The sequence below is a fragment of the Myotis yumanensis genome, unplaced genomic scaffold (assembly GCF_028538775.1).
Source record: "Myotis yumanensis isolate MYYU_CA2020_CCGP unplaced genomic scaffold, mMyoYum1.0.hap1 SCAF_8, whole genome shotgun sequence".
Lineage (NCBI taxonomy): Eukaryota > Metazoa > Chordata > Mammalia > Chiroptera > Vespertilionidae > Myotis > Myotis yumanensis.
The window spans coordinates 24,495,318-24,504,516 of record NW_027223759.1 but is presented as its reverse complement, the minus strand read 5'-3'; the positions used below and the strand labels follow the sequence as shown (position 1 = coordinate 24,504,516).

At 44.9% G+C, this 9,199-nt stretch overlaps 1 pseudogene; it reads right to left on the bottom strand.

Moving 5' to 3' along the window:
* Nucleotides 1-908: 908 nt before the first annotated feature.
* Nucleotides 909-8,961, bottom strand: LOC139015453 (ferritin light chain pseudogene; annotated as a pseudogene).
* Nucleotides 8,962-9,199: the final 238 nt, after the last annotated feature.

Below are 9,199 nucleotides of genomic sequence, written 5' to 3'. Positions count from 1 at the left end.
GTTGTGGCCAGCTTTTGCCACTATATACATTCATTAATTGAGTGTCTACTATGTGACAGATACAACTCTAGGAGCCAGGGATCTAAAGGTGTGAAAACCAAAGTGCTTACCTTCATGGAGATCACATTCTAGAGCAGTGGTTCTCAACCTTCAGGCCCTTAAAATACAGTTCCTCATGCTGTGACCCAACCATAAAATTATTTTCGTTGCTACTTCATAACTGTAATGTTGCTACTGTTATGAATCGTAATGTAAATATCTGATATGCAGGATGGTCTTGGGAGACCCCTGTGAACGGGTCATTCAACAGCCAAAGGGGTCGCGACCCACAGGTTGAGAACCGCTGTGTGGAAGAGACAGACAATAATAAGTTCCAGGTCAAGTGGTAAATGCTAAGAAGAGTAAAGCAGGATAAGAGGATAGGGTTGGGTGTCGTTTTAGACCCAGTGTGTCTGGGCAAGTGATATTCAAGCAGGCTTGAATGATGAGTAAGAGTTAGAAATGAGACTATCTGGGGTAAGAAGATTCTAGGCAGAGGGGTCAGGAAGTGTGAGGTCAATGCCAAGGAAAGAGCGTGAGATGTGGGAGGATAAATTCAGCTGACGAGGCTGAGGGGAGAAATTGGGGGACAAGAGTCTGGGCCAGGTCCAGGTCATGCAGGGCCTTGTTGGCCACAGTCAGATCACTAGGTTTTATTCTAAGCATAAAGAGAAGGCACTGGAGGGTTTTGATTTTTTTTTTTTTCCCCTGCAAAAAGCTTTATTGTTTCATTTGGTTCAATGCATGGGAGAGGCTTTCAGGGTGGTTAAAAGAATGGCTAGTAGTTTCTGGGAGAGGCTCAGGTATAAGCCAGAGACACCAGGCGAATGCAGAGGGGCCCCTCAAAGGCCTCTGGGCTCCACAGGCTCCTAGTCATGCTTGAGGGTGAGCCTTTCAAAGAGATACTTGCCCAGCCCAGCCCAGCCCAGCCTGGGGGCCGGCTGCCTGTGGAGGTGAGTCAGGTGTTGCCCATCTTCTTGATGGGTTTCACCTGCTCACCCGGAAGTAGTTTTCCCAGAAGTCACGGAGCTGAGGGTCAGCGCAGGCAGAACCCAGGGCCTGCAGCTCCAAAAGGGCCTGGGCCAGGCTCCTCTCCAAGACCAGGCGGCTTCCCTGGCGTCCTGAGTTTTGCCCACTCGCCTGGGGAGGCTTCAGCTGGTTTTGCATCTTTAAGAGACGCTCAGCGCCCTCCCTGGCGCTTCTCCGCCAACTCGCAGAGAAGCGGATAGTCACGTCTTCGTTGCGGTGGAAATAGAAGCCCAGAGAGAGGTGGGTGTGGGAGGCCCGCAGAGGCAGGCTGGCCAGGCGGTTGACGGCAGCCTCCACCTCGGGGGAATAATTCTGACAATTGGTGAGCTCGTGGTTGTTCGGCAATAACGAGTTAAGGTAGAAAAAAACCCTGGTGTGTTGGCTGGGCCCAGAGGTGGTTCTAAAGTGGTGACTGGATAGGACGCAGGAGAGTGGTGGAAGCTGGAAGAAGGGGATCCCTAGAGTGGCGGAGGCTGGAAGAAGGGGGTCCCTGGGTCTGTTCTGTCCAAACACTGTCGAAGCCAAGAGACAGTTCTGGGACAGCCGAGGACACCACCAAGTGTTTTGATTTTAAAGGATCGCTCTGGCTGTTGTGTGAAGAATAGACCCTAGGGAGGCAGGAATGGAGGAAGCTACTGAAATGGTCCAGGTAAGAAACGTTGTGTCTTGGACCTATGGCTGCTTGTATAACTGTGCAGGTTGTGCACAGGCTAAAATTGCCAAACACAGTTCTGCTTCATCTTTCTTCCGTGAATCAGTTCTGTTCATGATCCAAAATTCAGTTTTGTTTAATCCTAGTGTGAATTTGAGCCATACATAATTAAGATGTGAAATCATCCATATTAATGAGAAGCATCATTTTAGATTATGAAATTGTTATTCATCCTTTTAGTGCAAAAGCTATAATGGGTTGGATCTTTGGCATATCATGATATAAGTATTCATTTTTCAAATGTGATGAACTCATTTAGGGGAAAAGGAAATACATTAGATGGATAAAATTGAGATAGGGAATGATGGATTAATAACCAAGTACTAATTTAGGAGGAGAGTTCCCAATAAATTTATTAAATCATTGTTATTACAGAAAAAATTCTCCCAAACTTCAACAAGGACAGTTGTCCTAACTGGACTAATCATAGTTCTATCCTGTGATTTTTCTTTTCTTAAGCTTTAAGTTTTAAAATAAGATACAGTACAAAAAAGAACACAAAACAAATGCACAGCTTAGACACCATCCCACCCCCAATCTACTACTTGTGTTTCCTATACAATTCTACCCTAGGTCTACTCCCTTCTGGGGAACAAAAGGAGGAATACCTTTCAGTGTGAGATTCTTCTGCAGTTGAAATATTTTTTTTTTAAACAAACTCCCAATGTATCAGATGACTTTGCTTGTATGAACAACTACCCTTTCCTGATCTTGTATTTGGTGTTTTACTCTGCTGCTCCCTGGCTTGGGAGATGCTGAGATGCTGAGATGCTGAGAGCTCTGAGACAGGGATTCTTGATCCACTGATTTCTGAGGCGGTGCTGTCCAGTGAACACTGTCAGGGAGGAAGAGTGGCAGAGAGACAGAAGCCAGGCAAAATGTGGCTTTAGCTGAAGCCCAGCCTCAGTCTGATCCCACAGGGACTCTGGAGCATGAATGACACCATGAGGAAGGGGGGCAGGCCTCTTTTGTAGGGCTCTAACAACCTGGCACCTTTGGCGGGACATCTCTTCTAGGCCAGGATAATTCTCAGTGAAGGGTACAGCCGTGAACTATTAGCATTGGGAGCAACAGTTCAGTAGCAGGGGTTTGGGTGGGTACCAACTGTGTTTCCTGCACTCAAGATCTGGCTTCCTGTGTCAAGTGTTTTCCTTCCCTACACATACATTTACCTGTATCTATAAAGTTCATGTGCACACACACATACAGGTATATAGGTGCATCTATGCATCTATGTACATATGTATATTTACAATGTGTATGTGTTGTGCATTTGTATATCTGCATGATTATAACGACATGCCTTTTATTTTTATTTTTTTGCTTTTTCCATTCCACTTTTGGTCTAGTTAGACAAAGTTGTGGTATAGGTAGGTGGTCAGCATAAAAAAGGAGCATGACAGAGACTTGGCTACTGGAGATGGGTCTGGGGGTCAGAGGGCTCCTGTGACTTCTACTAGGTAGATGCTCCTATGAGAACTGGTCCATTTATGACTGGGATGGATGGTGTGTTGAGGGTCTTTCCAGGAAGGATGAAGGGGCCACTGGTTCCCTAAGAAGGTATAGCCATGGTACTTGTGACTGGGGAATCAAATGTGGCAGGAAGTAGCCATTCATATGTATGGGTCACTTCTAAGGCAAATGTTCTCTAAGAGGCAATTGCTTGTTTTGGGAATTTGTGGTATCTCGTATTTTGAGGCTTAAAATGAGAGCTATTCCTTGGGTTGTGGTGTGGGGTAAATGTGGAGGCAACGGGAGCAGCTGAGTGATGGAGTAATTAATGTCTCAAGGTCAATTTAATCTTTAAGATTTGTGGTTCTGTGGTTTCTCTTTGATTTTTTTTTTCTTTCTGTAGTAAAACTTGTTATAGAAGTGTTGGAGCTATATGGACCTTTTTATGAGAGCTTCAAGTCAATAAAAAGTACCATCTAAGGTCTTTTGACGGTTTACATTACTTAGTTCAAATGTGCATTTAAAATTTCTGTGGTGAGAAATTATGGATATTTGCCCCTTTAAAGGGATGCTGTATGGCTGTTTGTGACATCGAAAGCCCCCCAAATTATTTTAATATTTGGATGTATTAATTAATTATCTGTAACTTGCTATGTATGGAATCCCATGTTCCCTATCCAAATGGGTGAAAAGAGAAAAACAGGCAAGGCATCACTTCTTTGGTTTTCTACTTTTTCAGAATTGTCAAAACCTCTTTGTTCCCTTCCCCAGTGTGGACCCTGCAGGCAGAAGTGATGGTAATTTTAGAAATGGGCGATACATAAAGAGGCCAAATCCAGGAGGTCACTGACCTCTGGTTTCTATAAGTGAAGAGTATCTATTTTGGGAAAGCAGTGTTTGTGATGATGCCTGATTATCTGCAGATCTGACAGCAGGAGGTGTTGCAATTGGCCTGCAGCCTCATTCTCTTGTCCGAGTTCTGAAGACCTAATACAACAAGGCCCACCAGTAACTGACGTTCTTTTTTTGTACTTCCGCATTCCCGTTTATGTCATATTCTCACATTTTAGGATATTTTGTTAATATATATATATACACAACCACCTCTTCACTGAATATTACTGAACATTATTTCTAGCTCATTTTGGTGTTTGTGTTTTATTTTTTTGCCATTTGACACAGATCCTGATTTTTGAATTGGTTGAGAGACCATTGTTGGGCTCTCCATAAAGGGCATCTACACTAATAAAAGAGAAACATGGTAATTAGCATACGACCGCTACCCTTTTCATTGGCTAATCAGTGAGTATATGCAAATTAACTGTCAGCCAAGATGGCGGCCGGCAGCCAGGCAGCTGGAAGCGAACACGAGGCTTGCTTGCTGCAGTGAAGGAGGACTCCAACGTTCCCCGCCTGCGCTGCCGGCCTCTGAGCTGCAACTCTAAGAAACTTTGAACAAATATAGAAGCTAAACAAAATCCCGGGATCTCAGAGCTGGAGTTATACATTGTTTCGATTATAGAACGCAAACAAACCAGCAGAAGCCTCAGAGCTAGAGCCAGAGCTAAGCTGGCCCAGAATAAAATTAAAAAAAGAGAGAAAAAAAAAAGGAGCAGTTGGGAGCTTCAGTCAACAACCACCAGCCTGAAAGCAGCCCTCAGCCCCTCACCCAGACTGGCCAGGCACCCCAGTGGGGACCCCCACCCTGAAGGGTGTGTGACCAGCTGCAAACAGCCATCATCTCCTCATCCAGGCTGGCCAGGCACCCCAGTGGGGACCCCCACCCTGATCCAGGACACCCTTCAGGGCAAACCAGCCTGCCCCCAGGCCTCTATCCTATATAGTAAAAGGGTAATATGCCTCCCAGCACCGGGATCAGTGGAGCCTCGAGGCCTCCTGGCACCGGATCAGCGTGACAGGGGGCAGCGCCCAAACCCCCTGATTGCCCTGCGACTCTGTGTGTGACAGGGTGCGGCGTCCCAACCCCCTGATTGGCCCTGCTCTGTGACAGGATGCAGCGCCCCCCGCCCACAGGCCCTGCTCTGTGTGTGACAGGGTAGAGCCATAACCTCCCCATCGGCCCTGCCCTGAGTGTGACAGTGGCGGTGCCCAAACCCCCTGATCGGCCCTGCTCTGTGTGTGACAGGGGGCTGTGCCCTAACTCCCCTATCGGCCCTACTCTGTGAGTGACAGGGGGGAGCTCCTCAACCCCCTGATCGGCCCTGCTCTGTGCGTGACAGGGTACGGAGCCCCAACCCCCCTGATGGGCCCTGCTCTGTGCGTGACAGGGGGTGGCGCCGCAACCTCCCCATCGACCCTGCCTTGAGTGTGACAGGGGGCGGTGCCCCAACCCCCCAATCGGCCCTACCCTGATCGTGACTGAGGGTGGCATCGCAACCTCCCAATCCGCCCTGCTCTGTGCATGACAGGGGGCAGCGCCCCAACTCCCCAATCAGCCCTGCTCTGAGCCCGACCAGGGGCTGCACCTAGGGATTGGGCCTGCCCTCTGCCACCCGGGAGCAGGCCTAAGCCAGCAAGTTGTTATCTCCCGAGGGGTCCCAGACTGCGAGAGGGCACAGGCCGGGCTGAGGGATCCCCCCCTTCCCCCCTGAGTGCACAAATTTTTGTGCACCGGGCCTCTAGTTGTTTCTATAATTTCATTTCTTTTCAGACTTTAAGGCCCCAGAGTTTTAACTTTCTGGCTATTGGGTAAGAGCTGTTTCCCCAATGAAGGATCAGCTCATGTTTAATAGACTTTTAGTGCTTGAAGCTAGTTGAAATTACAAGCTGTCATCATTTAAGAAATGTCAACAGCCCAAACTGTCTTAATCCAGCATGAAACTGAGGGCTCTTGGAAAAAGGTGACATTTTAAACAAACAAATGAAATAAATGAGAAGATGGTAGCTTCCAGAATGTAGAAGTTAACTTTTAATCATGTGATATGAGATAATGTCTTCCCAAAGAATGGGTCCATTGAGGCAAGGAAATGACCCTTTTTCCCACGATCAGAAAACACTATACAATGTTACTGGTCACATGGCTTTATAAATCTATTTTACGGCTAAGCGTGTGGGACTGGAATTGTGCTTTAAAGCTGCCAAGGCAGAGAACTTGTTTTCTCCTGTGGTTTAAGAAGTGTTCTCAGCAGACATGAATATACTCCTTCTCAAAGTGGATGTGCTCTTCAGCGAAGAGCTTGTAGTTCACAGAAGCCTGGGAAGGAAAGTCACAAGTTAGATTCTCTAAGATAGGAAATGGCAAACTTTTCTCTGTGAAAGGTCAGAGAATAACTATTATATATTCTATAGGCCCGATGCACAAAATTCGTGTAAGGGTAGGCCTTCGCAGCAGCGCCTGCCTGGATCCCGCGGCTGCAGCCCCATCTTCATCCCTAAAGGACGTCTGGTCTAATTAGCATATTATGCTTTTATTATTACAGATAATTGATTTGAGAGAGAGAGGAGATACATCAATCAGTTGCTTCCCTCATGGGGCTCAAACCCAAAATCGGGGTATGTGCTATGACTGGGTATCATACCCACCACCTTTTAGTGTATGAATGATGCTTCAACCAACTGAGCCACACCAGCCAGGGCCAGAGAATAAACATTTTAAGTTTTGTACACTAAGAGGCAAAATTGAAGATATGTAATTACGTATATAACTAGAGAGAGAACATTTCCCACAAATTTTATTGATGAGATTAAAATAAAATAAAAACAATAATTCATATAATTTTTGTAATGCAGCCCTACTAAAGAGAAAAAATGATTTTTTGGGGGGGTAATGTTTCACTTAATTTCAAATCCAGTGTAAATGTTCATCTGTAAAAGCCATGCTTAGCTGGTGGCCCATATATAGACAGAGGCAGTATGGATTTGACCCACCAGCCATATGCTAAGAGATTTTATGCTAAGCTCCATTCTCTGGGTATTGAGTCTGGGTTTAATTCTGTTGCTTGAGGAAGATTCACAGCAGTAGAGAAATATATTTAAGAATGCATATTTATAAAGCATAAGTTGTGGTTTATATCCACGATTTGTTTTTAAAATTTAAGAAGTATGATGCTCTCTGTGTATGCTCATAGTGATAGATTCTAGCTCCTTTCTTTTCCAACAAGTGAATCAATTTCAGGATGCCATTCTGCTAGGCACGGCCTTTGGCTATATACTATTGCACATTTCTTAAAATTTTAAATTGTCTGCCACAGATCAGGTGGTGGAAATGCAGGGGTGAGGAGGAGTGACAGGTCTTACCCTTAGGAGCTGGCATCTGAGTGGACAGTTGGACAGGTAATATTTGCTGGACATCTACCAGGAGCCATGACTAGGCTAAGCATTCCATGCTTATTGTATGTAGTTCCCACGATACCCCTTGATGTCCTGTTTTTCTCTTCACTTACAGACGGGAAGTAGAATTTAGAGTAATAGCTAATGATAACTAGGTACTTGCTCTGTGCAAGACTCGGCTATAAGTGCTTTACAAGGGTTGTCTCATTTAACCTCAACTCTAATGCAGTTGGCACCATTGTCGTCATTTTCCAGATGCACAAACGGAGGCATGAAGAGGTAAAGAGCTGTCTGGTATGAGGCAGAGCTGGGATTCTAATCCAGGCAGCCTGTCCTTCAGCACCTGGGCACTTAACATTATACTTTTTTTAATCTTTGAAAGATTGTTACTTGCTTGAGAGCATGCAGGTGGTAAATGGCAAAACTGAGATTTGAACTTCAGGAGTGTGACTCCAGAATCTTTTTCATTTATTGCCTGTACCCAATGGTTCCATTTAAATTTTTTTTTTTTTGCCACTGGAATTGATCCCTCATTCATGAATGCGTTGGTTTGAGGGTAAGGGAGGGAAGTGAGGCTTGGTCACTGGTTGATAAACTCAGGAAGCTGGGATGACAGCGCCTCATGTCTATATCATTTTTCAATAGACAGAGGAGAGGGAGTCACACAGGATGGGTGTGCTCCGCGGATCGTGAACTTGAACCAGAGAGGCCTGGTTGACCAGCTTATTTCCTCACTGATTTTGGATAAATCACAACCCCTGTAATCCTCACTTTTCTTATTTGCAAAATGGAGCTAGTAAGCTTCCCTGGAAGGAAATTTAACATGAAAGTGTTTAAATCATTCTTGTACTCCATGATGCTGTGTTTTCTGGGTCAGATGGGATAGGCTACAGTCCTGTGAATTAATCAAACAATCAAAATGTTGGCATGAGATGTGAAGGTATTTCCTAGATGTAGCTAACATCTGCAATCAGTTGATTTTAAGTAAAGAAGTTCACCCTTGATACTTTGGGTGGACTTCTTCCAACCACCTGAAAGCCTTGAGAACAAAACTGAGGTTTCCCAAAGAAGAAATTGCACCTCAAGATTGCACCATAGAAATGCTGTCTGAGTTTCCAGCCTGCCCATCTGCCCTCCAACCCATGTGTCTTCTAATAGGTACTTCATACAGGGTCACTAGGTAACTTCAGCTATAGATGTCCTGAGGCCCATAGAAAACCTTTGAATCTTGATACAAATGATTGAAGTATCCACATTTACTTTCATTTGGCTTACACATTTCAGGCCTGCAAAATAAAAGCACTCCTACCTTTGAATTTCATTCCAATTATGAAGTGTATTGGCAGCACAATTTTCTTTGAGCAGGTCTGCTGTGGTAAAAATACAGATATGGTTCCATCATCAGAAAGCCTGATGTGCTGATTAAAGGAGAATGCCATGGTGAATTGAAAGACGTTTTAACTACTATATCTAATTACAAAGAAGAACATGTTACTTACCAAAATTCGAATGCATTCTATAATAAAAAACAAGGGCAATTAACAATCAAACAAGCAACTGCTCTCTTGACAGGCAGATGACACAGAACAGGACTAAGAAAATGCAGAAAGGTTTTACTTGACGAGGAAAGCTGAGATGTCCCTTTAAATTGGAAGGTAAGATCTCCAAAAGCATATG